The 21,090-nt window shown below is 34.5% G+C and overlaps 1 long non-coding RNA gene across 1 annotated transcript in view; it reads right to left on the reverse strand.

Moving 5' to 3' along the window:
* The window catches only part of LOC132593361 (uncharacterized), a 33,374-nt gene extending 15,598 nt beyond the window's left edge, over positions 1-17,776 (reverse strand). The window contains exon 1 of the long non-coding RNA XR_009558743.1: positions 17,635-17,776. This is a non-coding gene — a long non-coding RNA (uncharacterized lncRNA). The remainder of the gene's footprint in view (positions 1-17,634) is intronic.
* Positions 17,777-21,090: the final 3,314 nt, after the last annotated feature.

Below are 21,090 nucleotides of genomic sequence, written 5' to 3' on the forward strand. Positions count from 1 at the left end.
TAATTTGGGGGAATCAAAATGTAGTTAAAATTCAAGAGAAAGAGGTACCTATTTTAAAATCTCCCTTGAAATTATTTTGTGATGTGAAAAATCTTTTTATTATGCAAATGTTACATTTATCTTCATATACCTTTCAGCTTCTCTTAAAGCAAAATATTTATAATTTAGCAACTTCTTTAAAACAAAACATCAGCTTATACATTTCTTCAGCCTCTCTTTAACTCTTTTCCATCAAAAAGGAAAAAAAAATATGGACAATACAATAATGCAAACGGCTTTTTTCCCCTCGTGTATCATTGCTTTTCTTTCCTAAATGCATGAGTGCTATTTACAAAGGTGGGGGCATTCTATTTTGGCAGCAATATAAACCTCTGATAAACAGCTGCAGGGCTTATGGCTTTAGCATAGCCATACTGTAATGGAACATTTCAACCAGACAAAGGAGAAGTTTGAAGAAAATGGGAGAAAGCCTTCCTGACAACACCGACATTTACCCACATACAAAAATAGTAGACAGAGTCACTCTGGCACCTTGACAATTCAGACACTGCACTCTGCAGTTTTGCCTTTCTGGCTGCTTCTTTCCCAAGTCCATATATAACAAGAATGAAAGTCATTCAAGTGGTAAATTACTCTTCCTGGAAAGAGGACTTCAGTTTGACCAGTATACAAATGAAATTTGAGGATGGAGACATAGAATTTTTTAGTAAGGAATTTTTTGTATGTTTAATAGACAGAGACTGACTCCTATGGTTGTAAGGCATATATATTTTCTACATCTTGCACTCAGGAATTCCCTCTTTTCCCTCAATATTAGCTTAGTAGAAACTTCCTAGGAAAGTTTTGAATGTTCTATGGACAAGTTTCTATATTGGCTTTAGAAAACTGAGAAAACATAGCTCAATCATTTTAATTTTTTTTGCAGAGAATGCTAAGGTCCCTTTGTATGGTTTTTATGGAGAAGAGAGCAGTCAAACACAACTAATATTCTAAGCCAGTTACCAACAATACAGTCTATCATGGCACAAAAATTCAATGTTGAAGAGTTAAATATTAGTAGTAATTTTAAACATTGACACCTAAGTTTAAAAATTTGGAAAACATTCAGGAAAACAGAAAAATAAATTTTAAATTATATAATGATCTTACTTTCTAATGATGGCTACTATATCTTTTTCTTTATTTATGTACACATACACATATAAATGCACTGATACACTTTTCTCATAAAAATGGGTCCATGTCAAACTCATTAAAGTTATGTTTTTGCTTTAATGACATTTTCTATGTCATTAAATCTATAAAATCAGATTAATAGAGACATAAAATTCTTAATTTTATTTTTTCCTATTAAGTTTTGATGTCTTTCTCAACTATGCTTTGGAAAACATTCCTGATATAATCCATAAAAAATTTCAAAATAAAGCATAAAATCTAGTAATGTTGAAGAAAATTGCACCAGACAAGTTAAACAGGCAAGGAAAACTTTATTCAACACGATTGCAATAGTGGTGAAGACTATTGCAATAGAGGAGAAATACTGAGCTCAACTCCAATGAAACATAAGGCAGGAAAAATTTAAAATCCTGGTATAAGCTAGTGGGCAGGTACTAGAGGATGTAGGAGGGGATTTAGCCAACGTGATTTGTTCATCAGTGTTTACCAGTTGGCTTTTATCCTGTTTATTTTAGTGAATTTAAACTCCTATCTGCACACACAGACTGGGAGATAGGGGCCTTATTTTTCTTGATGACTGCATTACAAAGGGATGACTTCAGGTCCTTGAGAAAGACATTCCTAGGTTGTAAAACTGCCCCAGCTGGTAGGAGATTTACATCACAAAAAGGCAGGGAAAGAATTTACATTTGCAAGTTTTCTAGAATAAATGCTCTAATAAAAGGGAGGTTAGGAGCCTATTGTCAGGAAGAAACCTAACTCAATTTTAGTAAAGCTGAGGGGAAAGGTAAGGCCATCTTGGTCAGTAACAATATATGTTGCTATGCATACTTCATTTATGAATTTTGGTTATAGTTCATGTATTATATTGGAAGCTTGCAACTGTTTGGGGTGAATGTAGACATGCGCAATGTCAGGAAGAAATGATGCAGTCAAGACCAGTATGGCTCAGATCCAATCAATTATGAGAAAGTATTTAAATTTCTACATAGAGTAAACATGTACTATCTGACATATGAAACAAATTAAACAGACAATAATAATGCTACAGGATGGTTGCTGGATTACTGAGCTTTTTCAAGGACTATTTAAAGAGAAGGAATTCACAAACACATTTATCATTATGAAAAATAACTATTTCACTAAAAACTAAAACTTTAATAAGAAAAAAATGGTTTGTGTGAATGAAGTCATAAATAAGCCATCAGGAGAATTTTTACAACTAATTTAAAAGAAAGCATTTCAAATAAACAGAATCTCAATGGCATTTCGTTGTTGTACGTTAGTAAAAATGAACAATTGTTTTCATTTTCCCTTCTTCTGAGAAACTTGGTAGTATAACATCCATCAACCATACATACACTCCTTGTTAGTTCTAATTGGTTTAATCAAAACAAATCAAATTATAGGTAAAAGGAATCCTGAATTACATTTCCTCTGTCTACTCCTTTATCCAAATGTTCCTGATGTCATAATTGAATATCTTTGACTCTTGTTTCCCTAGACTGTTACACAGATCCTATGATTTAAAAATCTTGGTTATTTTAAGTTTAGATGACTTTTATTTAACCATTCTTAACATTCCTGCTCTATCTGAAGCTCTGCTAAAATCCTAGAAAAAAATATGTATATATGTTTTATATATATATATACATGAATATATATATACATATATATACACAAATATATATACAGATATAGATATATATATGTACAGAGAGACTAAGATATTGATACAAAATGGTTATTTATACATGTACATATAAATACATATATTTATGTATATGTAACTATTATTTCTGTATCTATAGGTTCATCTGCCTCTATATCTGTATTTGCATTTTGTATATATATTTGCATTTATAGCTTAATTTTGCCACAATCACTTCTTTCCAAAGCGTAGGATGTCAGTTTTTTTCTTCACAGTTATTTTTTGCTCCCTGCTTCTAGATATAATATTCAGGCTTTAAAAACGTTTTTAACCTCAACTAAAGCCATTTCATAAAAATAACTTTTAGTCCTGTTTCTTTACTGCATGTTTTATTTCAATTCTTGCTCCCATTTTCTTGCTGATGACAACAGGAGTCCCTTCCTCATACCAGAATTTAAAAAAGGGACTGTAACCTATGGGTGAGATTTTTGTATTCCTGAACAATTGGAAGACGAGCAATAAAGAGTAAAAGAATTCTAGGGACATAGAAAATTTTGTGTCTTATATTATTTTAGTCTAGTCTTGATTACTATCTTTCCTTTAAACTGTCTTAACACTTTAAATCTGAGATTTATGATGCAAGAAGCATAATGATAGAGCCATAATCATCTCAAAATCATTTTCACTTTCCCCTCAATAGGGGGTTGTAATTGCATGTAGTCACGGAAATTAGTGTTGGCCATAGGCCTAGAAGGGAAAAGAATGGCACAACTAGAAAAAGTTACACTGAGAACTATTAAATTTGCTAATAAAATTTCAAATCCACTCCTCAGTAGAAAATAATCTTTTCCTGGTATTGTATACTTTCTTACTTGAGTATCTACATAACGCATTTAGTATGAGAAGGATTTAGGGAAATGTATCCATTTAGTTCTATGAAAGAGGTGAAGAAATTAAAATTTACTTAGGGCGCTACTATAATTCATATATATGTTGTCACTGACAATTTCTTATGACTCCATCTATCTACACATTGTTTAAATACATATAAGACACTCTCCCAGCATACTCGGGCAAAAAATAGAGCTGCACCTCTGAGTGGACCGTGGCAATAGCCTCAATACAAATTTTGATTTTCAATCAGTATTTTCTTGAAAAGTCAAGCTTGATCATTCAACTATCATGATTAAAACTCTCCACAAGCCTCCTACTCTGTTACATAGATTGTGAGAACACCGACATTCCAGGCCCTGATTTAGTCTTCAGCTTCATTTCATACTACTAACCACTAATTCTCTCTTAGTCTATGCTTCCCCCATTCCAGATTTGTTGAACTTCTTCTGGTTCCTCAGAGTGCCCTTGTTCTCTCTTCTCTTCTGGACTTTGTGTCTAAATCAGGCCAGTGGAGGATAGACAAGATCCATAAGGGCAGTAGGTATGATGGTCAAGCACATGAATGGAAGAGCCAGAATATCAGCATCTGAGTCCTAGCTCTGCCTCAAATATTACATAAGCAAGTTACTTTTCGCCCTCTTCTGCACTTAGGTGCAACAATGGAGTTAACCGCATTCTACCTCATAGGTCTGCTGTCTACTATGAGAAAGTACAAGTAAAGCACTGAGAATAGTCCTTGGCACACAGCAAGTGTTCAATAGATGCTGGCTGTTATTATCATAAAGGACATGTTTTTCAAGGAGGAAAAAATTAGATGAGGGAGAAAGGGATGTGTTATTGCCAAATAGAGCACTGATGAGAATAAGCATGAATTTACGATATTATGTGAAAAGGGTCATTTATTTGAAATGTTGGAGTTTCTCTTGTGGCTTATTTACTCATACAAATTTAAGAAGAAATTAACGTGATTCTAACTCTCCAAGCCTCATCAACATGATCATCCGGAATAAATTGTAATTTATTGTTCTACAGTTGACAGGGGAAGAACATTGTAAGATGAGCCTAAGTGTAATCAGATCTTCCTGAAATAGAGAAAATTAAAAGGTCAATTGTCCTTTGAAGCTTCCCAGTGCTCTTTTTTGTCAAACATGCAAATCCGCAGTGCTGCCTATAGAATAATCTTCACAAGTACTATCAGTTTAATAAAATACTTACTTTTATCTTTCTTATACATACATTATTCCAAGCTCACATCTAAGTCATTCTTCATGGTAAGAGCTAATCTCATTTCCTCATACCTGTCACTGAATCATGTTAAATATCTCACTAAGAATAATTACCTCACAGCTAAATTTCCCTGGCCTTTCTGGGTACAAAAAAAGGGAATGGCTTTATCCACTCAGAAACATTGTCATCTAGGATAGCCATTTTTATATTCTGCATAAGAGAATACATATTATTTTGACATAAGTAAACCATCAACTTGATTCCAACATAACATTTGAGATATTTAAGTTATTTGCGTCCAAGTTACCATAATGTGACCTTCAGAAGTATGGTCTCATCTCAGGAACTTTTTCAAACTTTTTCTATTATCTTGACTTTCATATAAAGAAAAATTTAAATATTTAGTTTCCTCTCTGTCTGTCCCTATTTCTGTCTCTGTCTGTCTGAAGAAGAAGAAGGAGAAGGAAAAGGAGGAGAGGGAGAGGGGGAGGGAGAGGGAGAGGGAGAAGAAGAAGAAAGAAGGAGGAGGAGAAGGAGGATAAGAAGGGTAAGAAGGAGAAGAAGGAGAAAGGCAATACAAAAGCTAACTTTAATATAGAGTTGCATGTGCTGCTTGATTGATATGCTTGTGAATTCTTAATAAGGGATGTGTGCATATTCATGGTGATGTTTATTAATTCATAAAGCAGCTGCTCAAAGGCAGCTAGTGGAGAGAGACATCGTCTCCTCTGCAGAAGCCTCTTGGCAGCAATCAGAACTTTCCCTGCCTGGTCGTAGATCACAGCCCCAGCATCCTAACTGATGGCCCTTTATCTGCCCTGGGAAATGGATCCCTTTTGCCAGCCAGAGGCCTGAGGGATTGGAGGTTCGGATCTAAATCCCCCAATGTGTGGAGGATGAAATATTAAACTTAATGAGACTAGTAGAGTCCACAGCTCATTTCAATTATTTTTAATTGTTTTCAGATGCAGCCCTGCATGCTTCATTTAGTTCTGCAATAAACAGAGCATGCAGTATGGTGGTGGGTCTCACTTGAGACCCTGAGGAAACATCCCACAGGAAATGATGAAAAATAATAAAGAGTGTGACATGTATTGGAGCATGTACCAGGCAGATGAGATGGAAAGCACAGGGGTGGGAAGAACTAATGACTGTGCCTCATCTACCTGGATTTACACAGGAAATCTCACTTTTACATTCTTAGAATGACTCCTGAAATTAAACATAAATAAAACACGTTGTAAGTTATGTATTACTAAGCTCCTCTCTCCTGAACTATTTTCTTCCTACCCACTTGGAGAAAAGGCTGACTACAGTTTAGAGGAGTTTGAGACATTGATATACACAAAATTGCAGAATACCAGTTAATAATCTGAGAAAGTTTTATACAGAGTATCTCCTAGCAGCTTCATCTGAAATGTGAGTAGACATTTATAAGTTGCTTAGAAATGTAGTTTAATTGAAAAGGCCTGAAAGCTTTTATTTGATATCATTAGAGCATGTCATTTGGGGAAATTAAAATATTTTATTTTAATGACTTTTATCATTTTGACTAGAAGACTGTCTGGGGAATTTTATTACGTCAATTTGGCTAGGCAAGCGTATCCAGAGTTTGGACAAACACCAGTCTAGATGTTACTGCGATGTTATTTTTTAGATGCGATTAACATTTATTTATTTATTTTTAAGATTTATTTTTCATTGATTTATTCGTTAATTTTTGGCTGCATTGGGTCTTAGTTGCAGCACGTGGGATCTTTGTTGAGGCATGAGGGATCTTTCATTGTGGTGCGCGGACTTCTCTCTAGTTGTGGCGTGGGGGTTCTTTTCTTTTCTCTAGTTGTGGCGCACAGGCTCCAGGGCACGTGGGCTCTGTAGTTTGTGGCACGCGGGCTCTAGTTGAGGAGCATGAGCTCAGTAGTTGTGGTGCGTGGGTTTAGTTACCCCGTGGCATGTGGGGTCTTAGTTCCCTGACCAGGGACCGAACCTGTGTCCCCTGCATTGTAAGGTGGCTTCTTTACCACTGGATCACCTGGGAAGTCCCGTGATTAACATTAAATCAGTAGATTTTGAGTAAAGCAGATTACCATCCACAATGTGGGTGGGCCCCATTCAACCCTTTGAAGACCTTAATAAGAATGACAGAGGTGCCCTGAGGAAGAAGGAATTATGTCTCCAGATCACCTTCAGAATCTGTGGGTTTTGGACTTGCAGTCCTTACAGTAGCCTGAACCAATTCCTTAAAATAAATCTTCTTTTTCTTTCTATATACACATTCTATTGGTTCTGTTTCTCTGGAGATCCTTGACTAATACAAAAACCAGGACTGAATCTTTGAAGCTCAACAGAATAGTTTCTAACAAAATTCCAAATGTACGATAAGGACTTACTGAACATATTTTTGAAGTATATGTCTGTAAGTGAAAATCCTTCTTTTAGTCCATTCTCAATCATTCTCAGCTTTGAGTAATGCAGTACAGTCAAGTAAATAGTAATCATGACCTTTAAACAAGAAGGTGCCCAATTCCACTTCCAGACGTAGTGGAATATCTGTGGATGAGACTGAGGTGTATTTTCTTTTTAATTTCCTAAATAATTCTGACATTTAGCCATGTGAACAAGTGATTATCCATATATTGGCATGGTCTCTTCCATTTTGCCTTCCAGGTATATATTTATATGTACTGTTTTCAGTGACTGTTCCATTTTTTTCACTAAACATTACATAATCAACATTTTATCATGTCATTGAATACTATTCCATGGTTTTCCCTTATAATTATGTTCCATAACTTATTTACCAAGAATCTATTGAGATTGTTTCTAATATTTACTTTTATAAATAATAATCTGTTAAATATTATATATAAAGGTCACATATACACATCTATGTCTGAATTTTTTCCATTAGGAAAAATTGCAGGAAGAAAATAACCAGGTCAACTGAGGACATTATTAAAGCTCTTAATATATATTTCCCAGGGGCTGGAAGTTCACATGATAAACACTCTCACTAGGAGGGCATGAGAGTGACTATTTTCACCTTCTCTTCAGCCATATTGATAGTTATAAGTTTTAAACATTTTAACAAACTTAATATTGAAACAATGCCATTGCTGTTTTAATTTTAATCTCTCTTATCACTAATGAGGATGAATATTCTGGGAATTGTCAGTTCATGGACTTTTTATTGGTTTATTAGTGCTTTCCCATGTATTTTAAGATCCCTTTATATATGACACTAATCCACTGTTTGTCATATTTGTGGCTTATATGTTCATAGTTTTTAAACTGCCTTATACCTTATTTATGGTATTCTTCATCTAAATGATCTTATTTTTAAAGTGCCAAGTTTAATGACATGACTATATATAATTTCTATCATTCTTTGTAAGCTTAGAAAAACTTTTTTGCGCTATTAAAATCAGTAAAAATTTACCTCTGTTTTCTTCTACTTTGTGTGATTACATTTTGCTTTTAGGGTTTAAATGATCCTGTATTTGTTTTGGTTGCTGTATGAGTTGCAAACCAGCTACCTTGGTTTTTCCCCCAATACTCAATTTATTGAATAATTAATTCCTCAGTTTTTAGATTTCTTTAGCCAGGTACATTTATACAGATATGTTTATACATAGGGACTATTTGATCTAATTGATTATTTTTATTCCAGTATCAAATTTAAAAGAAAGTGGGCTAGACATATACATTTAAAAATGGCTTACAGGAAAATTATTCTCTAATTTTTCCTTTTTTAAATAAAAATTTCTCAATTTTCCTGTAAAATTCAAGAATACTTTAAATTTTCTGTAACATTTGATGTTAATTTTTCCTTCTTCCCCCATTACATACTTGAATCATTTCTAAAACCCATTCTAAGAAACTTAGCCATTTAATAAAACGTTAATTTATTTAAATACATTGTCAAATCTGGTATGTTAAAATTTCTGTCCTCACGTTTTAAGCAAATTTTCTAGTTCTCTTTTGTTTGTTAGTTTAAATTCCCTTGCTTATTATTTTGTTTTCTGACTTGGTAGGCTATAATTTATTTTTCATTATTATAAATAAGACAATATAATATTCACGATTTTCCACCGTGAAGGATAAAAAATGTATCTCAATATTTTTCAGTCTTTGTTAATTTAATCTACTGTTATATATACTCAATCTACTACTATATAATTATAACTTTAATAATACGGTTCTCTTTTTTTAAACAATGACTTTTAGATTATTTATCAACAAGCAAAACATCAATGTCCCAGTAGAAATATGCATATCCTGAAGAAATAGGCAATTCACACACACACAAAATTACTTCAAATTGTACAAAAATGCTAGCTTCATCATTACAAATTCCATGTTTAAGTAATAGTATATCAGTGTTGCCTATTAATTAAAATGTTGTGCTTTTAAGTTAAAGGAATCGTCTTCAAAAGGAAGACGGGAAAATTTATTCTTACGTGTATACTCATATACTCTGGCTGGTTAGAGACAGTATTAAAAGCCTTTGAAATATTCACATATTTTGACCCAGGAATTGTACTTCTAGTAATTCATCCATTGGAAATTATGGCTTCCATACAAAGAAACATACCAAATGAATCAAACATTACTTATAATAATGAAAAAATTAGAACATCTCAAAGTGTAACAATAATAATGTCTATCATTTATCAAGGACTTACTAAAGTGCCTGACATATAATTTTACATGCATAATTTCACAGCAACCCAAGGAGGTAGGTACTATTAATATTCCTGTTTGTCAGATTAAAAAATGAGTCATAAAGCTAGTAATGGTTCATGTCCAATTTGAACCCAGATAGTCTAGTGTTAGAATCCAGGCTTTGACTAGTAAAACAACGGATAATTCTCAACAAGGGCAAATTTAATTTAATTTTCTTAGTCCCAGCAATATGAGATTAGTTACGTATTCTATACCTATACAATAGAATAATATGCTTCCATTTTTGAGTTCCTGACTTTGACTAGTTTAAAATTTTGTTTCATCTTTGAATCCACTCTCAAAAAACACACACAGGAGTTTTATGTGTTCTGAATCATGTCCTTCTGTCACTTTTATACATATCGAATGATATTCTCCTCTCAATAAATGGCACTCCATTGTCTTCTAGCACTTAATGTTGTATGAGCTATTTATGTTAATCAGCTGTGAACATTTTTCAGAGAAAAAGTTTAAGTACATTTATTCTGTTTATATCCTTGAAATTATTTTTAGGAATGTGTTCCTCTTTTCATCAAATACTTTTTATTTATTTATTTTTAATGCTTTAATATCTTTCAAGGCTCCTGTGTTGTTATCTATTTGGTTTTGTTTTTATCCTAGAATTGAATAGAGATTTCCCAGATCTCATGTTTGCTACAGATTGGAGAGGTGGAATGATCTTATTCCTTTTCAATTTTTTTTTCCTCAATATTTTCACATTTTACAATATAGAAGAGTTCAGATTAATGAGTACAGTCCGATTGCAATGCAAAAGCATCAGTGATCTATTTCAAGGCTGCTGAATAAAGGAAGAATCTTCTCTGAATTATATGGTCACATATGTTAAGGGTACTGGTGTTTTTTGAGTCAACTGTAGTGCATGAAAAATTAGACCCCCGTCTGCCTTGTTCCCAGAACTTTTTATGCGTCTTTCCTTGTTTTCAGTTTCCTTCTAACTAAACATCTTGGTTTCAGTGTATATTTGTTCATTTCTCCTTTTCTTTTATCTGTGTTATATCCTAGAAGGTCAGTTCTTGGAAGAAGAGGTAGCAGACTTTTTTTTTCTCTGGTTCATAAAATGCTTTTAACATAGTAAGAGGCAGTTTTATAACTTTTTCCATTCAGTGTGTTAATTTGTCCTGAGGTAGTTACAAAGAGTAAGTCACCTTGGTGGAAGTTAGCGAAGAAGCCCTTTAGATGATAGTTCCAAGTGTTGGGAGGAGGAACTATAAGGAAGTTCAATTAAATAAAAATTATTTGAAAAAAGAAAAATCACTTGTGAAAATGGAGTTTTCCTAGCCACAGAAAGACTGAGATCTTAAATCTTAAGTCAAATGTAGCTTTGTCTGGAATAAACAAAAGAAGGCGTACAAGAAGAAATCTGGCTCAGAGGGTATTGACAATATTCAGGCAACAATAACCACAAGTACCCGGGCATGTGATAGGCCCTTAATAGATCTTCGTTCATTAAGTCAGTCAAATAAAGAGATGATGAGAACTTTAAAGACTGATTAGGCATTTGCTAAGTAACGAAGATGTTGGAAGGAGAAGAAGGAGAACCAGAATGTCAAAAGAAGGCTGCCCTTCACGCAATGAGCAGTATAAGCGAAAGCTCAGAGGTGGGAGAGAAGCTGGCACATAGGGGCAATTGTGAACCTAGTGTGGCCAAAGAATAGATTTCCAGGAGGGAGTGATGAAAAATGAAAGGCTTTCCCTATCTTGCTAGGTTTAGGTTTTATCCTGAAGTCAATACAAAGGTATTGAGAGATTATAGGTAGGAAAATCATATACCAGGTTTTAATTTAGGAAGATCATTATGATAGAAAGAATTGACAGGAAGATAGAGGTGGAGCAACGGGGGAATAGTAAAGCTATTCCTGCAGTAAGTCGTCAAAATATGGTGCAGATATGAATAGTAATTAGAGTTTATTAGAGAAGTTAAATTGGGGAAATGTAGGATGGCAAAAATTTGCTGATTCTGTGTTCCAACCAGATCGGGAAAGTAAGATTGCTGGAGAAGTCTAAGACTATTTCCATATTTCTTGCTTTGCAACTACTACTACCTATGACTGAAAAAGTGCTTACTCTCTGCCAGGCATAATCTCAAGGAATTACATGAATTAATTAATTATATAATACTTCCAACAAATTTATAAAATAAGTATTTTCATGATCATCATAGTATAGAGGAGAATATTGACTTACAGAGAGGTTAAGTAACTTTCCCTTACATAATAGTGGCAGAAATGAATTTTGGACCTATTCAATTCTAATTCAAAGCCCACCTTTTAAACTGTTCTGCAAATTTTCATAGGATGAGTGTACCTCACGTAGCATGACAAAAAATAAAAGAGGAATACTTCAAAGTAAAGGGATGAATTCATATTGAGCATTTCCATAGAGATTCGGATGTATTGTTCTGATACTCATGAGTAGGATAGAAATAGAAGTTATAGATAATAAAGTTGATAATTTATTTTATTTTATAGTTTTTATAACTACTTTTTTTCTATGCATCTATTCAGTCATTTAATGAGTGAGCATTAAAAGTCTGCCATATGCCAGACACTGTCCTTGGTCATGGGGATACAGTGGTGAGAATACAAGTCAAGATCCATGTTCTTGATAAACTTAAATTCTAGTTGGAGGAACAAAAGAAGTAAGTAAGTGTATAAAATAATTTCATGTAGTTTTCAGTTCCATGGAGAAAATGGAACAAACAAGTGAGAGATTGACTAAGCCAGGCAGGATAAGGACTTGACATTAATTGTTAAGAGAAGGCCTCACAGAGAATGTAATATTTGAGACAATACATGAACGATAGGGGGAGAGTCAGCCATGGGAAGATTCTAGACAAAGGAAATATTTGGAAGGACAGCATGATGGGGAAGAATGAGTGAGGGAGAGAGTGGGCTTGTAGCATCTTGCAGGAAAGGCTGATATTCCATCATTAGGAACTACTTCAGCGTTACACATTGTGACCAGTGTATCATCTGATTGGTGAATGGTCATTCCACACTAGCTGTTAAATATTTACTTCTATCTTTCTGCACGTAGACATGGTAATAAGCAGAAATTTCTAAGTTCAACAAGAAACCACCAGCTTCCTAAATAGCAAGGGACATGACTTCAGGTGCATTTACAAAGGTCTCTCTGGCTATTATTTGATTAATTAAATTGTAGGGGTGCACCAACTGGAGAAATCAGGTGATGACTGTGCTAATAGAGGTAGAAGATTAATAGGGGCTTAGCAAGAGAGGTAGCAGTACAGATGGAGGTACGTGGACAGAGTTTTAACAAATTCTGGAACTTTCAAAGTCAAGCCTACTTACTGATGTTTTGGATGTGGGTTAAGGGGAAGGGAGAAATGAAAGATGATTATTTGTCTTGAAAAGGGGGATGGAGCTTACTAAAAGGAGGAAGACTGAAAGAAGAACAGCATTAAAAAAATCAAGAGTTCTGCTTTGAACATATTTGGCTTGAGATATTATTAAAAAAGTAGTGATATAAAATGGGCATTTGGATGGATGAGTTTGAAATATTGTAAAGAATTTGAAATCAGGGTTAGATAAATACTTACAGAGTTGTCTAGCTTGGGTTCCTCAGAAGCAGACTCAGGAATAAGCATTTATATGCCAGTAATTCATTAGAGTTTTCTGAAGAGGTTTCATTATTCTGAAGTTTTATTTTCTTCATTCTTAACGAGTGGCTCCACCTGTGCTTAGCATCCCTTTTTTACTGCCATCTCAGAGATTTCATTCCTTTCTCTGTTTTTAGCCTTTTCTTTTTTACTGGTTCCTTCCTATTAGCATTTTAAAGTACTAAGGCCACTTCCAGTTTAGGAACACAAAAAATCTACTAAAATAAAACTTGAAATCTCTCAAGTCTATCTAAAACTTCTTCCTCTAGACATTGCCCTACTTTCTCCCTTTCACAGCCACATTCCATTTCTCATTGTCTAGACTTGAAGTATCTACTTCATCTTCCATTCACCAGTCAATCACTATCATTTGGCCCTAATGACTTTATGTAAACTGTTCTTGCCATGGTTGCCAATGACATCTTTGCCTTAAATCAAATGGATGCTTCTCAGATGTTAATCCTTCTTGATCTCTGAGTAGAATCTCAAATTTTTAACAACTTGTTTCTTGTCAAAGTCACATTTTTCAAAGCTCCTGGGGCATTCAACATTATAGGTTTTAAGAATCCATACTCTGTAATTTTCTTGTAATACACATACATTTCTCATCCCCTTCAGTCTGTCTTGTGTACAGCTCTTTCTTCAAATGTCACTTAAATGTTGCTTGTGCCAAGATTCTGCTCTTCCTTCACTTTACACTCACCAATTGGGTATTCTCAGTTACTTCTATGGATTTAACTACTATCTACTTATATATGAATCTCGAATTGAACCCAGTGAGAGCCCTTATGATCCAGATATATAGCTCTAACCAGAGACAATGATGTGGATCTTCCACAGGTCCTTCATAATCATTTTGTTTACTTCCAGTGCCAGTCATATGGAGTAAGCCTACTACAGCCTATCTCCTTCATGAATTACAACTGTAAACCCTGGACAGAATATAAACTTGAGGGCATGAAAAATAAGGAAATACAGGAGGGTTGGCAAGGAAAGTAAAAACTTGAAAGACAAAATCAGGGGTGAGTTACTTGGTTATTTTTTCCTCCTTTAATTTTCAGCTTTGACAAGAGGTTAGTCCCTTTGCTAACTGTACTACCCCAAGAAAAACAGTAGTGTGGGTACCTAAAATCCAGATAGAAAATCAAATCCTCTAGCCACAGGAATCAAGAAAAGGGTTCCCTGAGGACCAAATAATGTGTTTCAGAGAACTCACGTTTCTTTAGCTCTTTTTTCTTTCTCTGTGGCCTCAAGGACAGCCCCAGCTGCCCACAGCTGAACAAGAGTACAGGGGCTTACACCCTGAAGTAACCAATTTTTCTGGCTAGATGACATAGGATAAAGGACCTACAGGAGCTAGACAGTATAGGGGAGATCACAAAGAAGGAGAGCTAAAGAAGTTTATCCACTCATTCTCTGTGTAGCACAACACAAGTCTTGGGCTCCAGGTGCTCTAAGTCTTGAGCTGCACATATGTAGAACAGAACCAAAGAAACGACAGCACAGGCTTTGAAACCTGGACTGTTATATAAACCAGTGCCAAGTCCTGAATTAACCTCAGAGTGGTACATGCATAGTACAGATCTAAAAAGTATAGCAGTGGATTTGAAAACTGAACTTGAAATTGGAACCACTGAACACAGATGAGATCAACCTTGTATTCTAAATCTAACTGGGTTCATTGACAGCAAACACACACACACACAAACACACACACACACACAAACACACACACACACACAAACACACACACATCAACATTCTCCATATGATTTTAACAGGACTCAAATCCCACGACATGGTATAAAAACATCCAGGTCACAATACAAAATAAGAAGGAAAATGTCAATTTGAAGAGAAAAGAATATAAACAAACGCCAAAAGCAAAAAATATCAGACTGTCAAAGTGGTTATTATAATCACGCTTAATAAGTTAAAGATGAAGTCTCTAGAAATGTATGGAAATATATATGTTTTCAGCAAGAGAGACAAGAAAAGTCTATAAAAAGAAATCAAATGAGAATCAAAGAACTGAAAGTCATAACATCTAAAATAAAAATTCACGGAATGGTTTTGATAATGGAGAGAAGATAGCAGAGTAAATAAGCAACAAATTTGAAGATAGGCTGATAGAAATCTGCCACTCCAAACAGCAGAAACACACAAATTAAAAGGCTGAAAGTAAATGAACAGAGACTCAGGGATCTGTGGAACAATATCAAAAGTTCTAACATTTGAGTCACAGAGGAAAATAGAAAGAGATAGACAAGGAAAAACATTTGGAGAAATAATGGCTAAAAACTTAATTTGGTAAAAGATATACATGTATAGATTAAAAAGCTCAGCCAATCCTTGAAAGGATAAACTTAAAATCATGCTCAGAATCATCAAAATAAAACTACCAGAAAACAAATACAAGGATAAATCCTGAAACAAGGCAGGAAAGAAATGACACATTACACAAAGGGGAAACTGTAATTTGAATGTATTCAGATTTCTTACCAGAAAAAATTAAAATGGAGGAGAACAGAAGATAGAGGAACATTATTCTTAAAGAACTGAAACAAAAGAAATATTAATGCAGAGTCTCGTATACAATGAAAATATCTTTCGGGAAAAAAAGCAAAATAGATATTTTCAGCTGAAGGAAAAGTTTGAGAATTTTTATGTTGCCAGCAGAACTGATCTAAAAGAAAATCTACAGAAAGTTCTTCAAACTAAAGGGAGGCTTAACAGAAGAAAACTTGAAATGTTAGGAAGGAAGGAAGAGCTGAAGAAGTGGTATATTTCCAGATAATTAGAATAAATTATTTTTCTCCTTTTAAGTCTTTTATATATGACATAAAGGCACTGTACAGTTTTAGATTTCTAGATTTTAATTGAAGTGGTAAAATATTAACTCTGAAGAGGCTATAAAAATTAGGTATGTATATTGTATTTATCAAATAAAATATTAAAAACAATAGAAAAAGAAAACACTAATATAAGTTAATTAAATTCTACAAAACTTTGAAATAATCCAAAAGAAGATAGGAAGTTGGGAAAAGAAGAACAAAAAATGAGAGAGAACAACAAAAATCAAACATTAAAATAGTGAGCTAAAATCTAACCATATAAATAACTACATTAAAAACAAATGAGCTCTATTTAAAAGACAGAAATTGTCAGATGATATAAAATAACAAGATGAATGACATACTTCCCTAAAAAATTAACCTATAGTGCTACATGTAAATTAGAGATAAACACATGGGGAAAAACATGCAAACATTAATCAAAAGAAGACTGTGGTAGCTATGTTAGTTGCAGAAAAAGTAAATTTCAAAACAAGAAAACTCATCAGGGTTACACAGATAGATTTCATAATGACGAAGGCATAAATTCACCAAGAAGACAAAGTAATTCTATAGAATTACTTCTATAGAAGTTAAAAAGACATAAAGCAAAAACTGTATCTACAATTACACATGGTGTCTTCAACATTTTTTTCTCCATAATTAATAGTTCAATACAAAAACTAAACAAGATTATAGAAGAACTGAATAGCGTCATCAACCTAATTTATCCAATTGATCGGTAGCACTATACTCAACAATAGCAGAATGTACATTCAGTTCAAGTGTATATGGACTGTTCACCAAGGTAGATCATATCATAAGGTATAAGGCAAGCCTTAACAAATTTGAAAGGATTAAAATTATACAAAACATGGTTTCAGACCATAAGGAATCAAACTAGAAGTTAACAGCAGAAATGTGTCTAGAAAATATTCAAATATTGGAAATTAAACCACACATCTAAAGCCTTCATTCTTCTAAAACTCTCACTTCTGGACCTTCACACATCTGAGTGAAACATCCCTGCTACCTTATTTTCCCTGGCTAATTCTTATTTACACAAGAGGAATTAGTTTAAGCTTTATTTTCTCAAGGCATCTTCTCTAGCTCCATGGAATAGAGAATGGGCCACTACTTTGTGCTTTTATTGCATTTCTATTTCCCCTTCCATACTTCCTCACAATGTTTTATGTAATCAAATGTTACTGGACCTTGTTGGACCATAACGTTCCAATCTAGAGGTCAGTCTCTGTATATGTAACATCACAAACAACAACAGAAAAATAAAATATAACAACCAAATCTGATATGAATTGCCACTTTCCCAATCACTAGACCCAGCCAACAAAAAGCACCTCCTTCTTTAGAAACTGGGATAGGTGAGATTTGAATCACTTCTGATTTATTATTATTTTCTTTTCATGTTAGTTGATCTCCCTGTAACACACTAAACTGCATGAGGTAGAGGACAACGTCTGTCTTACCTTTTCACCTGGCCAGCGCCTGATGCCCACCATCAGTTATTGCCACTTGCTGCTGCTTTGTCAGTGGTCGGGCCATCAGGATTCTGGCGTGACTCAGAAGAACCAAAAGAAGTCCAGCTCACAGAATCTTTGGAGAGGTGTTTTTTTTTTTCTTTTCATTCTTGAACACCAAAGAAACTGTTTGATAAAATGACCAACTTAGCTCTAAAATAAGTCATATTTTAACCTCGTCTGCAAATTCACTTCCTTCTTGCAAAACCCTAGCATCTTGTGACATCCCATTCAGCATTTTTGTGTTTGTATCTCACTTCCTTGTTTAGTGTTAATAAAGTATTTCCAGGAGGCAAAGCCTTCTCTACTTGCTCTTTATGTATCTATACTCATACTCAGCAGGAATTTAACTGGCCCTTAGCAAAAGAAAAGTGTCTAGCTGAGAGCAAAATGCACTCAGGAAAGGCATTATGTGAGCAGAAACATTTCACTTTAGGGAAATACAGTCTTTGTACTTGAAGGTATTTGGGAGGGAGTGCTTCAAAGTACTCTACCTCATCAAGTAGGATGGCCAGATGGTTCAGTTAATGATAGCTGCTTCAAAACAAATGAAGCCCCCATCAGTGTATACTGGGAAAGTAATGACAGATTATAAATGAAAATTTAATTGAATAAAAGAAGATTTTTCTTTTAAATATTTTAAAGGCATTCAATGACTGAGATACAGGGCGCATATACTTGATGGTCAATAGCAGAACTAGAATCAGTAAGGAAGAAAGTGATTTATCCAATATAACACAACCATGCTGCATCATTTTTATGAAGATAATATAAATCATTTTTCCCTCAGCATTAATATATTTATTAAATTGATGCACTATGAAATTTTACATAAACTTTAAATATTACTCCGTAAATATGTAAATATTGTCTCCCCACTACTGCCCCTCACCTCCATAGAGTAATAAACAACAATTGCATGATTGAGGAGGTTCCAAAAATATCCCTGAAATAACAGATATGAATATTCAGTACAATTTGTGAAAATGTTGCATTAATATCTGTTAAAACAAGGATCTGATTAATGTGGCTTAGGGACCTCAGACAATTTATCGAGCTGCTTGCTGATTACAATCTATGACACTTCCCCTCTTCTGTGTAGCTATTGATTTGATAGATAAAGTGGGGGTAATTTTTCTTTTGGAATGGTGACATTAATGGACATTGAATTCTCACTGACAAGGTAGTGAACCATGTTTATTGGAACTCCAGTAGTTGTTTCAGTTCTTTTTCTCCTCTTCTGCTCCCCTCCCCCTCTTTCTCCTCCTCCTTATGATTTCAGTCTTTCAAGGATGATGGAAAAACCTATAGGAGGGTAAGCCAGGATTTCAGCCTATATTTCTCTGAAAGGCAAGATGACTTTTAAAAAAGGAAAGGAAGAAAAGACCATTTTGTTGGGTCTGTCATACTAAAATCTTTATTAAATCTGCCTTTGCAATTGTTTGTCTATTGTTTGAAATAGTTTTCCCACTGAAATCATTTCTCTATGTTTTACCAGATCACACACCAGGGTTCATAATGACATCCACAGCATCATATAATGAGTTCAGGTATAGGTGCTATCTTGAAAAGGAGATTGCCTCAATATCAGGGTAAGCAGGATAGAGATGCACACGTCCCCAGCTTCCCATCATCCCATAGTAACACATACCAGGGCATCTGTTAAGTAAGGCATGGCTTCCATATTGGTAAAGAGACCATACTTTGCATGTGTTTCCTGCCTTATGCAGAAAAGCATTAAAAAATCAGCCTTGACATTGGAAGAATAAACAAGCTGCCAGAAAGCACTGATGTTTGTTGTCAGTTGTTTACAAGAGACTAATGGGAATGTCAGTTGCCTTTTGCTCTTGTACACGTACACGTCCAAAGGACGTTGTGGTTATCCCTGCTAGGAGAACTTCCTAGCCCTTATGAAACTGAGTCTGAGTGCCTCATCTTTCACTGAAAGAAGGAGAGGGTACCTGGTAGCTCAATTTCTAGGCAACCCGGAGTGAGTTTCTAGAGTCATTTTCAGATAATATTATTCATTGCTTCAACATCCTTATATAAGAAAAAAGAGGAAATATAAAATATAGTTTATATATTTATTGTATATATATAATCACAATTACATAGACATGATATTGCTATGTTTATCATATGTATATTATATATTCACATGCATATCATGAGCATAATATATGTATAATATAATCACATGTTTATGTGTACACATGTGTGCAGATATACATATGTGCATATCATGCTTATGGACAGTTTTCTAAAAACAAATTTTATCTAGGCCCTTCATTGAAGGGCCTAGTAGTAGACATGGTATAAAGTGAGGAATCAAATGTGCCCAAATGTGAATACTGACTCTGCCTCTAAAGGTGAAGTCTTGGGAGACATTTTTTTCTAAGCCTCAATTTGATAATAAATTGTTGATAATCGTAAATTCTCTGCAGAATAGTTTGAGGTCTCAAGAAAGTAACTGTAAATCACTTAGTGTAATATCTTGTATAGTCGACACTGACATCTCCATGTTGTTAACATTGTAACATATCTCAAGAGAGTATTAATTCAACAGAGAATTAACTTCACTTAGTCATTTAGTCAAGAAAAATTTACTGTCATCTAGAGTATTGCAAGGTGCCTAGAGATACAAAGATGAAAAGGCCACAGACCCTAGTGTCACTGGGCCTGCACATTAGGGAAGGTACCAAGGCAACAAAGAACATAATTCTATAATAGGTAAATAAATAGTGGTATGAGTTACTGATTGAAATCTGCGTGTCCCTGAGGCTTTTGTTTTTAGTTTGCTTTTTTTTTTTAATGGTTCAGAGAGTTAGAGTGGTGATAATCTTCCTTTGAATTATACAAGACTCAGATCAAAAAAGTCCTCGTTCTAGGCATGAGAGTCTTCAGGTGCACATGGGAGAGAGAGTAGTATGCCTGTTTTGGAGGTCTGCCCTTGGAGAAGCGCGTGAATGGGAAGGGAACCTGAGCTCTCATTTGTGTAAATATATCATCCTAAAGAGAGGCCGTCGTCTTGTCTCTTTTCATCTCCCTGTCAGTGAAGGTCAGAGGCTCAACTGATTCCCTTTATTGAAGGTAAGGGAGGGGGTCCCCAGGAAGTCACTTGTAAAGTTTAGGGAGCCCTTTAAGAAAGGGAGAATAAGGTCTCATTTCCTGGGTAGAGACATGTTCAATCACTGTGTGTGGTGGGGGGAAGGAGAGGCACTTGAATCTTCGAGTAAATTATTTTCTGAAATGGGAATGGGAACATGATTTCATCAATAGAGTGCACAATTCAGAGAAATAAGGATTCAATGAAGCACAATTAGAGGCAAGCATTTGAAAAAAATAAATAATTTTTTGCTTATAACCCCAATGAACTCAACCTGCGTAGTGAGACAGTTATATTTA

Source organism: Globicephala melas, chromosome 14, assembly GCF_963455315.2.
Source record: "Globicephala melas chromosome 14, mGloMel1.2, whole genome shotgun sequence".
NCBI classification, from domain to species: domain Eukaryota; kingdom Metazoa; phylum Chordata; class Mammalia; order Artiodactyla; family Delphinidae; genus Globicephala; species Globicephala melas.